Here is a 10744-nt window from a genome sequence, read left to right as displayed (position 1 = left end):
TGAAAATTTGAAAATTTGAAAATTTGAGAGATCACACTCAGAGTACCAAAAATTTTTCACACAAGAATTCACATTCAGTGCAACCATGCAGATAGACAAATTCTGTGTGAGAAACCAAATCTTATTTGCTTTGGGGGGCTTACCGGAGTCGCGAAATCCTGGCATAACCATTAGTGGATTTTGAAGTGCCTCGACACCCTGGCACGTCCCAAAACTTTCTAGAATTGTAGAATCACATTTTTAATCTTGAACGATATCCTACATGGCTTGAGGGTGGATGTTGCTGCTAATTTCAAAACTACTTTCCGGATGGCAGCGATCTTTGTCATAGAGTTCAACAACAATCAGATTGCTCCATTAAGGAGGCTCTTCTGATGGCACATCCAAACGTAAATGAATTGGTGAGTTTGCATGAGCAAGCTGATTTGACGAGTTGTCTTCATGCAACATAAGGGATGATGAGGGGTGGGAAGAGTCTAGTGAAATTATAATGATTTCAATCTTATTATAGACAATCTCACTACATTATGTCAATCGAGGAGATAACTCATCGGATGGAGAAACAAAATAGCATAGAGTATCTCCACCGCATGTAGATGTGTTGCGAATGGTAGGATACAAGGGAAAGTGATGTGAAGAGGAAGCTTCAATATGGGCATATTCTCTGACTGGAGCACGTTCTATATCTGAAGTAGAATCTTCACAGGAAATTGAAGTATCACATGATGTTCTTGGGTGTTTGTCATGGCATATGGACATGGAGTTATCATCATTGGGATGAGAACCGCCCAAGGCTACAGATTGATTGAAATAATTGATTATACAAGATGTTCGACTGAGATTAGCAGATTGAGGATCGTTCAAGAATGGAGGCTCATTATTTTGATGTGGACAATTTTGAAACAAAAAGGGAAGATTGATAGTGTCCCCACATTGTTGTTCCTCTGCCTGTGTAATTTGACTACCTTGCACCTGATCACAATTTGAGCCATCAACATGATAATCAAGAGAATGTGAACAACTGGCTGGTGAAGAAAATTGATCAAGTGAGTCATGGTACAAGGAGTCAAGGCCTGTAAATGGTAGAGGATGGGACAAATGTAGATCAGATTTGAGACTTGTGTTATGAATGGTGGCATCCTCTTGTGGAATGAAGGAGTAAGTCTTCATTGTAGGCTTCCTAAGCCATTCTGGAATTTCCTCCATTGAAGTGGGAGACAGATGAGAAGGTAGGTTGCAGACATGTTGCATAGATTTCTCAGCTTCATGATCACTGCAAGGGGGCACCCCCATTGGGACTGGAAAAGGAGGAGGACAAAGAAGAAATGGGGTACTAGGCTCCTCCTCTGCAATCTGAGGTGACTCATGATCCACAAGAGTTGGAGAAGAAGGGAAATTAGGAGGTTCACTTTATTGAGAAACATGAACCAAGTGTTTCAACTCTTGTCTCAAGAAATCCAAGTTCAAAAGTTGGTTAGGAATTTCACCATAAAGGTGAAGGAATTGATCAGAAAATTCCTAAACTAATTTATCAAGCCCCATTCTTAAATGATGAACTTTTTCATAGATATCCCTATGGATATACTTATCGAAATATTTCATCATCATCTCAGAAAGCTGGCTGAATGAACCGATAGAAGCAGTGGGTAATGTATTACACTATCATTCAGCACAACCTTCGAATGCGAGGGTGAATAGTACAACCCAGAAATCTTCAGACATTATTTGGTGATGATTGAAAAGAGTCATAACTTGAAGCACATGTGCACGAAAAGAAATTTCACCCTCACTATTAAACTCGAGCTTGGAAAAGTCATGGATAAATTTCATGCAGATGGTAAAGTTAGTCTTTTTAGAAAAACACATTGGCATTATGATTTTACGAACAACAATTTCAAATAAGAGATTCAAACCAAACTCTATGAGAACATCTTGTTGTTTGGCCCTCCTTCTAGCACCATTTTGTTGATGGTGCTGAAAATTTATCAACCAAGAGGATCTCCCCTATATGAACTCCCAACTATACCTCACACTATTTGGTGTAGGAGTCCCATCCAGTATAAAGGCCTGGTTTCCATATACTTCGATATCTTCCTTGGTTGTAGCTCTTAGCTCATGAGAGTGTTGTGCTAGTATCTTCAAACATCATGGTATGTGTGTCTAGTGAGTGCTTATTAATGTAACTGTGTCAAAGTTCTCTTACTACAAATGGGGAGAGAAAAGTGATCCTCTAAGTGAGAGGTAGTAGTACCACCCAGGAAGAGACACATGTGAACCAGAAAGGGTATGTCTAACATCTAGCAGAGTAGTCCACAACAAATGCGGCAATCATTAAAACTAAGGTGTAAGGGAAAACATGTACACCATCTAGTAGAGTAGTTCACATGGACGTGACAGTCGTTATAACCAGTAAACAAGACAATTCTATTTAATGTCTTGTGGAGTGGTCCACAAGGATGAGCCAATAATGATAACCAGTACAACACATCCTCAACAATGTAAGTACTAAAACGACCAAAGTAGTTCAACTAGCTCAGTACAATTTAAGAAAACGTGCATTAAAAATGTTTAAAGAGTAGTCTTACAAACATATACAAAACATGCATAGAAATGTGCTGGCCCTAACATGATTTTGAATTAAGAAAAAGTCTCAAGGCACATTTGTACACAATACCCACTAGTCTCAGTAGTGGGACATTGGAACCACTCCTTGCTCCTCAAATAATTAACTGAAAACTCTCAAGGCTATGTGGGATGACCCAAGTTGAAAAGTCATTCCTCATACAATGTGACAGATATATATACACAAGGGTGATGCTGGACCATTGTGACCCTTGGACTACCCTAATGACCGTTCAACTTTCTATTACTTTTCAACTAACATTACTCTTCATCTTCATGTATGTGTCCATTGGAATTTCACTTCACATTACATTCAGTTACAACATATATGGCCCATAGTAGTAATCTGGCCTTGATAACCCATGACACAACCTGAAATGACACTACTAACATGGACTGGATGGCTGTGGTAGGAATGCCAATCTATTGTTGCTGCTAAGTGATGGATGTTTTCTTGGATGTGCTTTGTATTCACCTTTGCATGGCTTAAAATTATGTATTATTCAATGGTCTTGGTATTTTAAGATGGTTACATGCATGTGTTCCTTTCACTTGAGCTTCTTTCATCCATCCAAATGCAAGTAAGTCTTCTAGCATGTTTGTTCCTTTTGTTGGGTTGTGTTATATTCTTTGCACAACTAGCCCATGTAGTGAATTGGGGGGTTAGAGGGGAGCATAGCCCTCCCTTCATTGTGCCAATTGTGCAGCGGGGTAGGCAGCCCCCCCCTATCTGGGGGGTTTGAGGGGGGCAGGTAGCGCCCCTCTACAGGGTGTCTGGCAGCGCCCCGGGAAATTCTTTTTTGGACCCTATATTAGGTTGCATGGACCTACCTATGGATTTTTGCATGGATTTCACACATGGTTTTGGATGTGATCGTTTTCGATCCATGGTTTTGGACACAATGGTTTTCGGTCCATGGTTCTTGACGCGATGGTTTTCATTCCATGGTATTGGATGCTTTGGCGTGTATAAATATGTATTGTAACATTGAAAGGTACATAATGAAAAATTAAGTTGGTAGTACTAGTTTGGGATCTAGGGGAAAATCTCTGTGTATGTGTTTTATATGTTATGCTCCAGCATTGTTTATTTTTTGTGTTTTAGCATTCGTATGCAGGTAATTTTTGTACAAGGTTAAAACCTACATTTGGTATCAGTGCAGTTTTGGCTTCAAGGGGACGCCTTTGTTGCTGATGGGTTTTGGTTGGGCCTGTGATAGACCCTGTTCACTGGGAGATCTGTGAGATTGATTTTGATGGTGAAAGAAGATGGCGAGTAGTGGAAAGATAGAGATCAAGAAATTTAATGGTCAGAGTTTTGAGTTGTGGAAACTCAAGATGGAGGATTTGTTGGTGGTCAAAGATCAGTGGATCGCAGTAGATGTGGGTACTGAACCAACAAGAGTGTTCGATGAAGAATAGAATAAGCTGGATCGGAAGGCAAAGGGCACAATACGATTATGTGTCTCAGATTGAGTATTGTTGAATGTATCAAGAGAAGCTATGACTAAGGCTCTGTGGGACAATTTAAGAACTTTGTACTAATCTATGTCTCTGGTGAATAAACTATTCCTATGGAAAAAGCTGTATAACCTAAGGATGAAAGATGGAGACTCAGTGACAAAGCATCTGAAAGTATTTAATACTGTGGTAAGTCAGTTATTATCTATTGATATTAAAATTTCATATGAAGATAAGTGCATCAATTTGTTGTGTTCTCTACTAGATTCGTGGGATAGTCTGGTTATTGCAATAGGTAGCAATGCAACTTCCTTGTAGTTTGATGAAATAGTCTCATCCTTGCTGATGGAGGAGATGTGATGAAAAAATATGGAGAGCAAGAATGGTGATTCCTTGTCTATAAGGGTACATTCCTGGAATAGAAACAAAAGTAAGTCATTGAGTGGGATATCTAAATCTAGAGGGAGATCTAAATCTCTAGGAAAACTGTAAAGGTGGTGTGATAGAAATGCGGAAAGGAAGGGCACTACAAAAGGGACTGTAAATCTAAAGATCCTGACAAAGGAAAGGGATCTGATGATTCTCCTTCTGCAGAGGTGAAAACCACCTCAGATGAAGGTGGGGATGTGTACATGGCTTGTTCAAGTACACATGTATATCATGAGGCATGTTTGATTGACTAAGGTGAATCCTTTCGCTTCACTCCCCATAGAGAGTGGTTCTACAAGTATGAGAAATATGATGGTGGTGATTTCTTCTTGGGGGATGATAGGAAGTCTAGAATCATTGTTCATGGAAAAGTAAAGTAGAATTTGCAAGATGCAAGGGTTAGAACACTTCCGGGTGTTGTGCATATTCCTGCATTAGCTAGAAATTTTATTCTTGTAAGAAAGTTGGATGATGCAGGTGTAAAAATAGTGTTCGAGAAGGATACCTTCAAGATGGTTCGCGGAGCATTGGTATTGATCCAGGGAGTTCGAATTGGAACTCTGTACATGCTATAAGGTAGCATTGTTGTTGATGGTTGCATCAGTTTTGTGGTTCCTGAAAGTCGAGCAGAAAGTCTACTGGTCTCTAGAGAGAAGACCATGTTGTGGCATCAAAAGTTTGGGCATATTGGAGAGAAGGGCCTTCAAACACTTCATGGTAAATTTATGGTAGAATGTATGATTAATAGCTCTCTAGATTTTGATTTCTGTGAAAATTGTGTATATGGGAAGCAGAATCAGGTGAGTTTCCCCTCTGGTGCTAGGAGGGAAAAATAAATATTAGAACTTGTGCACATTGATGTGTTTGGACCTGTGTAGGTTCCATCAATGGGTAAGTCTGTGTACTATCTATCATTTATAGACGACTTGTTAAGGCATACATGGATATATTTCCTTAAGAAGAAACCTGAAGTCTTTGATAGGCTTAAAGAATTTAAGTCTCTAGTGGAAAACCAAACAGAGATGAAGATAAAGGTATTGAGGATAGATAACGGTGGAGAGTTTTGCAGTAAGGAATTTGAAGAATTCTATAAGAAGTGTGGTATAGCACAGCAAAAGACTGCTCCATATACAACTGAGAAAAATTGAGTTGCAGAAAGAATGAACAAGACATTGATGGAAAGGGCAAGAAGCATGCTCAGTGGCGTCGGGTAAGGACAAGAATTTTGGGCAGAGGCGGTGGAGACATTGGTGGGCTCCAGTATTGTAGCAATAAGGCTACAACTCCTGGAACTCCCTTCTTTAATTTTATCAACCTGGTAGTTCGCAACAAACTTGGAAGCGACGGTGCTGTATGCACAAGTACTAGCTCTTGCCGCAGCTGTCACTTGGTCAGCTGGCACAAGTCCAGTAGGAGCTTAAGACAACTTCTATGAGCTCTTAGAAGAAGCTTTTTAATTGATGGATGAAAGCTAACTCGAAGGAAGCTAATATAATTGCAAAAAGAAACTGAAAGCCAAAAAGAAACGCAAACCCTAGCAAACCCTAATTCTACCAGCTAGTCCTACTGACGCAAAGGAGAGCATGCAAACTACTGAAAGAGATGTCATTACTTCTATGAAGGTAAAATACATGTGTCTAGACTACCTCTATCTGAAGAAACCATCTTTTTGTATTTTTTATTAAGTTGTTGGAATTATCATGCATGTGCTTTTAACTATTTTTGACTGTGCAGAGGTGGATCAAGGAGGAGAAATGCTTGGGAAAGTTTGGGAAGGTTCAGAGAGGGTCTAAGGGGTCCCTAACACCCTTCCAGAGAGTCACAAAGTTTGGCTGCCAAGAAACCGTGTTTATGAGCTTCTACAGGAAGTCTGCAGGGGTTCTACAGGATGTTCAGGATTTCTACAGGATGTTCTGTAATTCTTCTATAGGATGTTTCGAAATGGGATTTTGGAGCATGGATGGAGGGAAAAAGATGGAAGAATGGGTATGGAGGTGAAATAGGGGTGTGAAGAGGTCTAGGACTTGGTGGATGAGGCTAAGGAGCGATTGGATTTGTTCAAGGATGGAGGAAGCGATGATGCACAAGAATGTAGGAATTAGGGCAAGGTGGGGAAAGGATGGAAAATGAAGGGTACGAATCATGGACTAAGGGTTGGAGCAGATTATCTGATGGATTATGGGTAGATAGAGAAGGATAGCAGGTGCTCTGCAAGTTATTTTTCGAATTTAACAAATGAAGACTTGGAAAATGAAGAACCTAATTACGTTGACCTAATCTGACCTAGCTAATAGCAAAAGAAATGGAACAGAAGTTTATGTGCACAAAATCAGATGAACTAACTATGCAACTAATCAATCATAACCCTAAGCATGCAGTCAAAACTGATATCAAGTTTGACAACTAAGAATCCAACACTAATACTTGCATGGTGAAGTAAAACAACGTTTTTGTGGGCAGCAAGGTCACCTTTGTCCCAACTCACGATCCCACTGAGGGAGAGGTAAGATCAGAGGTGCTTGAGCCCCTTTTTCCAAGGATCCTTTATGTTATTAATCTATCCAAATCAATCTGAACATGAAAATATACTTTAATCATCAAAAGCAACCTCAATAACACAACAAGTTTTAAATCTAAATAGCAGATTTTAGTCTGAGAATGCAGGAAAGACACATGAAAGTAAACAAAGGAGGTACTGGGCACTTGATATGGGCCCAACCCCAAGAGCTACAGCCTCTTAAGAGAGATTTAGAGCTGGTGCCAAGCTGGATTCATCTTTATTGATCAAGAAATGAAGAGTTACATCAAAACTGTCCATAAGGGGAACTTGAAAATGAGCTGACAGCAAAACTAATCTATTGCCTAAAAATCGAACTACAAAATGACTACAACAAGACTATGAAATGACTAACTACCAGCTACAGAAGTTACTAACCACTAGATAACCAAAATGAGGCCCTAAGCCTTCTTATTTATACAAATTGAGGACCCCAACAGTCCTCCTAAACTTTAGGGACTCGGCTGCCCAAGACTTGTAGTTAACAACAGTCCTACTTGACTTGCTTGGCTGTCCTTGTGCTGATTGATTCGGTGGCCTTTGAACTCTGAGCTGATGGTGGAGAATTCGAGGTAAGGGCCCATAAATGAAGGGGACACCTTCCTACAAATCCTCTCCCTTGTTCTCCCACGAATTTGGGTGCCAAGTGCTTATTAAAACCTTCAGTTTTGTCTCCAAATTGACCAAAAAGGCTACACAAAGCACCCATTAGACTTGTTGGCATAATGACTAACCAAATTCACTCTATTAGCATAAATATAATAAAAAACATGCAATAAACTAATGAGATGGTGGATTAAGTCGAATTATGAGGTTGAATGAGCCCAAATAATTATCCATTTTTGGGGCTCATCATCACCCCCCTACTGAAAGTGTTGCTCATCCTCTGAGCAACCAATCTATCTCCTCATTTTTGATGGCCTTGATGGCCTCCCTGTCATGCCAAGCTTCTGAAGTGATGTCCTCTTCTCTGTCATGAAACCATGCTTCTTTGCTTCTTCCCACTACTTGCTCCTTTTCCTAAAGAATTCTCAGCTTTGGTATGATTGTGCAAGTATATTCAATCTGATGGCAACAATGGTGGCGAAAGGAGATGAAACTAGTGGAGGATGGAAGAAAAGAGTGGTTGCATGTCTCCTCAACAGTCTTCAAGCTTCAAGTCCCTCTCCATAATTGATTCTAGCCTACCCAAAGGCTTCTACAGGATGTTTCTGGTAAAAATACAGAACTTCCTGTAGAAAGTCTTGTAGCTGAGTTCTGGCTTCCTGTAGAAACATATACCACCACTGTATCCTACTTGGCTGTGGGTGATTTTCCTTTCAGCTTGGCTGTGGCTACCTTAGAGGTGCCCTCACTGACGTGGACTTTTTCAGTCCTTTCCATTCTACTCTGTAGTCTTTTCTCCCTTGGTGTTAGTGTGGTTTTGTCCCCCTCTGTTTTGGCAGCTTGGTTTAATGCCAATGTTCCAATCACTGATGTTGTTGGATACATCTGCAGGGTTGTGCTTTTCTGGGCTTGTCACCAACTTGTCATCATTTGCCTTGCCCCATAGGACAATATACAGTCCTGCTATTACTAGAATTGCTCCCCAGCAGACTTCCCAGATAATATTTCACATGAAGGATTAGCTGTTCCAACACTGCAACAATTATGGTTGAAGTTGGATTGAACATTGCATCAAAGACAGGTCCCTTCAGACGGATACAGTAAGTCTATTCAAAGAAGGCAAATGCAAAGCATAATACTTCCTGCATATTATGGGCCACTCCCTGAATAATACTCCCTGAATACCATCCACAATACCATGGGCCACTCAATACCATCCGTGATACTCTGGGTAATACCATGGGTCACTCAATTCCTTCAAGAGTGAATTTTTACCCATTTTATTAATTATTATTTTATTTTACTTATGATGACCGATTATTCTTCTTGTCAATATCGTGTGGGATATAGGTAGGCAAAGACTTATTATTTCTTCACTTCTAAGAGTCAGAAATGGACATTATGGAATAAAAACTCAAGAAAGGATCCATGTGGTAATACATCAGTAGGAAATGAATAGGTTGGTATCATATGCCTTTTAAATTTTGGTTTTTAATGGACAATTTTTGTTTGTACATACTGAATATAGAATATAGGACATTGTAAACAAATATAGGAAAAAAGTAATTTTTTTGGACTTTTATGGTCACTTCCTAGCCTAAAGCTTCAACCTCTATTAACCTTTTGTTTTGTTGTTTATATATATATATATATATATATATATATATATATATATATATATATATATATAGATATATATATATATTATGGTAGACAATGAAAAAAATTCTTATTAATATTTTGTAATTTTTTATTATCTTAAAAATAATGTTATAGAAAACATCTCCCCCTACTAGGATGTAAAGCACCTCTTGATGCAATATCAAAAGTTGATATAAATCAATTTCATATTGAAATATACCAGCATAACCATATAAATTAAATGGTTGATAAATGTCGATAAGCATCAAAATGCTTACTTTGTGATACATCTCACACTGCTAATATTTTAAAAATTGCCAAAATGAACTCAATTATAAATTTATTTTAAACTATAATTATTATGTAATATGTAAAGAAGGGGATTCAAAGTTCAAATCTTCGTGGGTTAGACCAACAATTTTTTTTATCATTATTATTTGTAATAAAAAATAATTTATATATGAGCTAACATGTATACAACCCCCAATTTACCATAAAGAATCTTTTGTTACAATACCATGGGCTAGTACCATGCCTTATCAATACCACATGCCAAGAAAGCTAGAATTCATTTCAAATGACACCCGTTAATATGAAATTTTTTAATTAATCAATTTAATTAAAAGGATAAAATGGCTCTTAGTAGTTAGAATTTACACTACTTTATCACCATTTCTGTGCCTATTTTATAACTTTTCTCCTCCTATATGCAATTGGAGCACTACACAAGTATAAGTTTTGGCATAGGAATTAATTCATTATGTGTTTTATTTCAGATGAATAGTGAGGAAAATACATGTTTTGTGACTTTATTGGTGAAGTGTGGATGCAGATGTTAGTCTTACGAAATTGAGGTTGCAAGTTCTTTGAAGCTGAGACGTGGTTGCAAAACCCCCAATTTTGGAAGACAATGTTAGCTAACAAAAGCACAACTCCTAGGATCAATGCAAGAATCATATATTGTTGCACTAATTCGCATGAATGGGAGTTTCATTGCAAGGATGTGGATCGACCTAACTCTTAAGGGACCTAGTATATCTATTTTGAATAAGATTTTTCCAAGACTGTTATGAGCTCATCCAAACTTTGAAAACATCTAGCAAAACTTCCTTCTCAATTCAGGTTGGAACCATCTTATTATATAATTGAATCAATTGAATATGGGGTAAGCATTGATAGGAGGTGAATATGTTCTTTTTTTACATATCAATTTTTTATTTAGATAAAAAATGATCCACGTCAATGAATCAACTTAAGAGCCATTTTAAATGTAATCTACATAATTTCTAATAGGGAGACAAAAAATAGTTAAAAAAAGGGATAGTAGGCATAGATTCTCTGCGGATTTATTTCACAAGTTTCAATATAAGAACTTTTTTTCTACTTAATTGGTAACTACTATGTAATTTTTATTTGACTTATAAATTT

Source organism: Pinus tabuliformis, chromosome 6 (genome assembly GCF_031772625.1).
Source record: "Pinus tabuliformis cultivar Carrire ecotype Pingquan chromosome 6, CPIR1, whole genome shotgun sequence".
NCBI lineage: Eukaryota > Viridiplantae > Streptophyta > Pinopsida > Pinales > Pinaceae > Pinus > Pinus tabuliformis.
This window is presented reverse-complemented; position numbering follows the sequence as displayed.